Genomic DNA, 7035 nt, shown 5'->3' on the forward strand with positions numbered 1-7035 from the left:
TCTGCTTCAGAGGAGACATTTTTTCCTTCTGGTTCTGACCCCTGCAGGTGTCTGAACCTCACTCCTCTCTTTAAAACTGGCCTGCAGAAGCCCTCCCATGGAGTGCCTCCCAGGAGGCTAGGCTGTTTCCGAATTCAGTTTTTGAAAACGGCTTTGTAGATAAAAGGAGGTGTGTTCTGTTCATGCTACTTCCCCCCTTAATTTAATCTGGTCTTGCAGCCTCCCCCTAAAACCAGCCTTCCCTCCCACGACAGCGATTCTAGGAACTGTGGGGCCGGAGAAACCTGCAGTACGGGCTTCAGCCCTCCTCCTGGAGTGGGACTTTGCCAGTGCACCACAAGGATCCCCTCTGCAGGCCCTTCAGCCACATCTGCTCTCTAGTTCTGAAACCAGTCTAGCTGGCTTAGAGCTTCTGTAATGAGGAAGGTAACACTTCATTTGCCCAGCACTGCCAAGAAATGGATAATCCAGATCATTGAAATAGACTCTTCCGAAGCACAAACCTGAACGTCTCTTATGATTCTTGTGGGAACTCTTTCAGAAACCACATCATATCCTTCTGTTCCTTTTTAAAGAGGAGGTGTTGAACACTACTTAACCTTTGCATGATCACTTGCATTGCGTACTCATCATTAGGCCATGCAGCATTGCAGTGAGATTGCCCGTCGTCCCTGCATGCTGAGACACAGCTGCCGCATGTCCGTCTGGCATTTTTTTTGTTTCAATCTGCCATGGGAGAGAAAGATGGAATAACCAATTAGTTAGCATTACACATGAGAACAAATAAAACTGATGGTGGAGTGATGAAACAGCAAGGATTCTGAGGTCAGATGGCTCCAGGTTTGATGCTGAAGCTATAGTTTATAAGATGGCATCAGGGGCTAATTATTTAACCTCTCCAAGCCTCAGTTTCCTCATCTGTAAAATGGGAATAGAAATAGCACCTTTTTCATGGATTGGTGCGAGGATCATGTGAGGTAATATAGATAAGGCGCCTGGCACACAGCATTGCTAGCTGTCACTAAAAGTGGAGGAGACGGGAGAGAGGGGAGAGTGACAGATAATATTCATGCCTTGCCCATACCACCCTGCCCTACCCCTACCCCTCAGTATTCACCACCTCTTCCATGCCAGTCTCAGCTGCCAGCTGCAAGCACCTGTAACTTTTTTTAAAGGGCTTTCTCTGGCTGTTGTCCTCTGCTTGGCTCGAGTGCAGGGAAGGCTATATGTGCCAGGAGCTATCTTCTTGGATCCCTAGAAGTGGCTCTCTACAAACCGACAGAAGTTGGTGAATGAAAACCATGGCTCCAGGTGGGGCTGGGGCTAGGGGATGATTCTGAGACACTGCTGTGTTTCCCCAGCAGGACTAAGTCTCATCTGCCCACAGGGGTCACCTGCTTGCAATGCGCCTTGTATTGCCTTTTCTCCCTTCCGTGTGTTATTTCCTCACTCGCCCTCTGGGCTCCCTGGATCACTGCCCAAATGAGCTCCAAGCACTTGTGCCCTTGCTTAGGAATGGCCTCTAGAGGAACCCAAGCTAAGACATTATTATGCCTGCTAGATGTTACCTTATTTTCCTCTCACTCTTCCTTCCCATTCCCTTCTGTATGTGATTTGGATTGTATGGAAGAGAAAAAAAATTCCATTTTCACACAGATAGTTACAAATACTAACAATACATATTTGAGATCTTGCTTTGCAATCACAGTATATATTCTTCAGTAAAAATGTTCCAGAAGCATGAGAGATGGATAGTCATTGTTTTCAGAATTGGACCATTAACAGAATCTAATAACCGTTTCCACTCTTCAACTCTTAAGCAAGAAGTGGTAGAACCTTTGGAGAGAAGCACAACCTGCCTCCAGCATCCGATGTTAACCTAGTGGGACAGCTGCACAGTTTGCATGGCATGAATGTTTGTACATTCACCTGTCACTGCACAACTGACTGTTTCACGGTGACAAGGGCAAACACTGGGAAGTGAATGCTGTGCCCACTTGTGCATTTGATGCAAGGAGATGTGCAGAGGCCAGAAATTTTAAAATCAGCAGTGCGGCTTGCCACACTCCCACGTACCAGTACCTTTATATGAAGGTCAGACTTACATAGAGATGGAAGGTGGGTTTTCTTTCCCCCAAAGTTTGTGCAAAAATGAGTTTATGTGGCTGCAGCAGTTCATGCACTGTCAAGCTCTAAGTCTGTTAAGATGTAGTATGCCGCCCAAGGAGGCATATGTTCTTTTTTATTACAGTTTTTGAAGTGGTTAAAATATATTTTACAACACCACCTGCTTGACTAGAGGCCCTTGAACCAGGTTTAAAACCCTCTCATTCTAGCATGCAGCCTGCAGAAATGACAGCCCCTTCCTTCCTCCTTCAGTCGAACAGCTCTAGAGGAGACAGATGGACACAGAGGCAAAGCCAAACTGCAGAAGAGACTGGCTGAGAATCACCAAGGTTGCTTAGTGGAATGAACCTTTCTGCCTATCCACTCTGCTCCTGGCAATAAAATCACCCCCAAAATAATACCTGCTGCTCTGTTTCCTGAGCACAGGCCATGTGCAATGCCCTGTGCTCAGTGCTTACGTGCTTCATCTTGCTGCATGCCCCAAAACTCTGCAAGGCAGGTGTAATTTTTATCACCATTTTATAGAAACTGGAATACAGAGAGATTAGGTCACTTGCCTGGGGCCACCCAGTGATGGAGTGGCAGAGCTGGGTTTCGAACCAGGTCTGTCAGACTCCAAAGGCTACATCGAGACCTCATTTCTGATGGGTCTAATTGCAAAATGTGCACGCCTCCTGCTCCACTACACAAATTTATTAGCTGTTGTTAATGGCACAGATGAGGAAACACTGAAAATGAGAAACTTTCCCCTCTGGGAAAGTTTTTGTCTGCATGATGCTCATTTATCTTTTTGTCTACTTGATGCTCATAGGATTCAATTAAAAAACTGATGAATTGTGTACAATCATGTTCCCTATGTTTAAAACAAGTCATTCAATGAGCAGAATATGCAGTATCTATTTCCGATAGAAGTTCAACGTCCCCAAATTGTTCTCTTTACTAGTAATTTTTTTGGAATTGTGTTTACAGTAAAGACCACAAAAGGCTGGGTGCAGTGGCTCATGCCTGTGATCCCAGCACATTGGGAGGCAGAGGTGGGTGGATCACCTGAGGTCAGGAGTTCGAGACCAGCCTGTCTACATGATGAAACCCCATCTCTCCTAAAAATACAAAAATTAGCTGGGCATGGTGGTGTGCACCTGTAATCCCAACTATTTGGGAGGCTGAGGCAGGAGAATCTCTTGAATCCCAGAGGTGGAGGTTGCAGTGAGCCGAGATGGTGCTACTGCACTCCAGCCTGGGTGACAGAGCAAGACTCCTTCTCAGGAAAAAAAAAAAAAAAAAAAAAAAAAAAGCCGCTACAAAAATAACCTGATGGGCGGGAACTAACTTTTACAGACAGATATGCAACTAGTTGGGTTATTTATTTTTAATTTACTTGCTTTAGAGTCAAATAGGGAACAGCTGGATTTCTCTCTGATTTTTCCAGTGGATTCCCTGGAACAAAGGAGTCTCCTCAGGGTCTGGATTTGAAACTAAGACCAAAAGTACAGTACTAGCTAAGAGATGCTAAGTAGAGAAACTGAGGCTCAGAGAGATTGAGTCATGTCCCCAAGGTCCTGTGGTGTCAGAGTGGGGTTGGAACCCAGGTTAGGCAGACTGCTGGCTGCAAGACCTCTGGGTGTTGTATGTGGCTGTCATGGAGATGGGGGACAACTTGGGGTGGGTGGGTGGCTGTTGGACCAGCCTGGCATTATGAGCACCTGATGTGATACAACATAAGATGCTCAGATGTCCCATGAAGTTTTATTGCCTAGGATACTTAGCCTGAATCCAACCAAGTCTGTGGACTAAACTCCCAGCTCGATGGGATTGCCCAGGGGTGGAGGTAAAGGAACAAGCTAAATGCCACCAGGAGGAAGCAATCAGATAAATCCAGAATGTGGTTCTGACAATCTTGGCATTCCCCAAGACAAGTGGCCTGAGTCCTTCAAGATTTCAGCATCACGAAATAAAATGGGAGGTGGGATTAAAAGAGGCCAAAGAGACATAGTAACTAAATGACATAGGCTGAGTCAAATTTTTTATGAATAATCAAATGTATTTTGGAGATGTTTAAATATAGACTGGATATTGGATAATGTTATGGGATTATTGTTGATTTTTCTTAGGTTTAATAGTGGTATTGTTGTTATGTAGGAAAAAATCCTTAGGAGATTCATGCTGAAGTTTTGGGGGTTAAAATGTCATAATGTTGTCAATATAGTTTCAAATGATTCAAGAAAGAAATATATATGGACATAGATACACACACATACACACACAGGTGTGTGTGTGTGTGTATATATATATATATAGTGAGAGAGAGAGAGAGAAAGAAGAAAGAAAGAGGAGAAAGCGGCAAAAGTGTTAATACTTGGTGCATCTAGGTATGGATGTTCACTGTGCTATTCTGTAAATTTAACATATTTTAAAATGAAAAAAATCAGGAAAAAACAGATCTACATGATTTGAATTCTATTTCCAATGCTAGTGCAGACCCATCCCCTGTGGGATGTGCCCCTACCCTGTGTTTCAGTCAATGACCAGTGGCTGATCCACTCAACATCCTCCCTCCCTAACCTGGTTTCAGGGGGTGGGATTGGGGGAGGGTCCTGCTTTGGAGACAGCTGTTGGCGATTAAAGGGATAGCTGGCTGTCCTTCCTGATGGGCCAACTGTGACCTTGGCCTATTTATTAAACTTTTGCTTCAACTCAGCAGACACAACCAAAGCAAAACTTCTAGGTTGTTGGTATGGTCTGAGTTACCGCATCTCCATTTTGGCTTTTTCCTTGTGTAGATTAAAGACATTGTTGGTCTTTAATCTACACAAGGAAAAACATAACATTAGACCAAAGCATAACATTAGACCTAATGATGATATGAAACTTGAAAGGGGGAGGACTGTTACCTTACGACTTTGACAAAGGTTGGGAGGAGAAGAGCTATGGCACCCGTTCTCATTAGCACCCTTTGCATGGAATAGGGGAAAACGTCTTGTGAATATCACTTATTACTCAAGTGTCAGAACATCTTGCATCCTGGAAAGTTCTAAAACAGACCTGTGAATTGAATAAGGAGATGAACTTCAGGTAAGATGGGAAGGGGTCAGCTTTGTCCTGACATCACTCTTTCCTTCTTTTCTCTGCTGGCAATACCTCATCGTGCACATGGATCACTAGAGGGCAAAGGAGAGAGTGAGTCACTCCAGAATGGAATTTTATTCTTCAGCCGACGAAGGACATCTCCAAAGCCGCCACTGTCTCCTTCCTCTTGCCAGTATCTGTGCCCTTTAAGGTGGCACTTAGTCATGAGCTTCTTGCTTTGTGGATACTGATCTTGCTTTCCTAACTAAGCCCTTGTAGCCTCTATACCTCCCGTGTCCCCCACATATCCCTCAACGGTGCTTGCCACATGGTAGATATTTGGCAAGTACTCTGTGGTTGATACAATACATTTTAATGATTCATTCAGGTCTCAATGACAGAAAAAAAAAAAACCCCAGATCAACCCGTCTTACACAAAATCAGGAATGCAGTGGCTCATATAACTGTAAGTCCAAGTATTAGTGGCTTTGTGCACAGCTTGCCTCGGGGCCCCCCATATGGTGTCAATAGAGCCTAATCTCTCCAAGTCTTATGTCTTCTCTCCTCCATATTAACTTAATTCTCAGGATCTACGTGGTGACAAGATTCCTGCTGTAGTCCCACATCCTCTAGGGTCTAAGTCCAAAGGAGAAGAAAGAGGGCCTTTCTCAGCAGTAGGAGGAATTGTCTTGCGTCTCATTGGCTCTAAGTGGGTCATGTGTCCATCCCTGAGCCAATCACTGTGGCTGGTTGAATGTCCACTCTAATTGGCTAGGCCCAAGGCAGATACACATCCCTGAAGCCGGAAGTGAGGTCAGCTTCACTAGAAGCATCGGATCTGAGAGTCATGGAGGGGTTGTTGTCTTAGTCACCTCCTATTCACCTCATTGGCAAGGGAGGGCTGTTATGGAATGGCTGGCACATGAGTCCTGATACCGGACACGTGAAATGAACATCAGTTTATTGCCTGGGGGAGGAGGATGCTGCATGCTATGCAGGGTGACATGGGGGCTACACTTGAGAACAGTGAACAATTAGGGTCTGTGAGAGGCAGGCTTTGTAGTATCAAGGGCGTGGGGTGACCCCTGGTTTTTTGGGGGAGGACGTGATTGGCCTGTTTGAGTAACTCTCAGGCTGGTCGGGAACGGAAACCTGACACTTGGGATAAGTAGAAACTGCTTCTTGTCCCATTTGTAAGGAGGGCCATTTGGCTAGGGGACCTTATCCATGGGAGCAGAGTTGAGAGGGAAACTTGTAGTTAGGCCATTCGAGCCCCTCCCAGTTTCACCAGATGTCAAGGCAAAACAACATTGGATCTTAATTTTAAGTCTTACACTGCAGTGGTCCCCAGAAGAAAATTAGGAACTATTAGCATAAGAAGGGCAAATGGATGCTGAGCTCACTGGAGGAGTAATATGCGTCCACTATCCTTGAATCAAGAAACCTCAAGAAAGGGGTCACTGGCAGCTGGTCATCAAATGCCATCTCTTTGCCTGGACTGGTCATTCCTATGCTCATCCAGTCTTCAGAATCTCACATGAATGTCTCTAGGGTCCTAATAGAGGAGATGAGGCAAGTAAATGCGGATGGCACAGGAAAAGCCTTGAGGATATCTATCCTGGGGAGATGAGTCATTTTTTTTTTTTTTGTGGAGAGAGACTTCATTACAGACAGTATTTTGAAATGCCAGACTTCAGGGGTACCCTGGATGGGCCCGCTGCCCTGCTCAAGGCCACGTCCTTCCTCTTTCATCATGTTCAGAGGCCCTTGCTAGGTCGAATATTTTGATAGACAGGGTCAGATACCTGGCTGGACCTGATTCCAAGTCTGATCATGGTAGGA

The sequence above is a fragment of the Pan troglodytes genome, chromosome 8, assembly GCF_028858775.2.
Source record: "Pan troglodytes isolate AG18354 chromosome 8, NHGRI_mPanTro3-v2.0_pri, whole genome shotgun sequence".
Classification (NCBI taxonomy): domain Eukaryota; kingdom Metazoa; phylum Chordata; class Mammalia; order Primates; family Hominidae; genus Pan; species Pan troglodytes.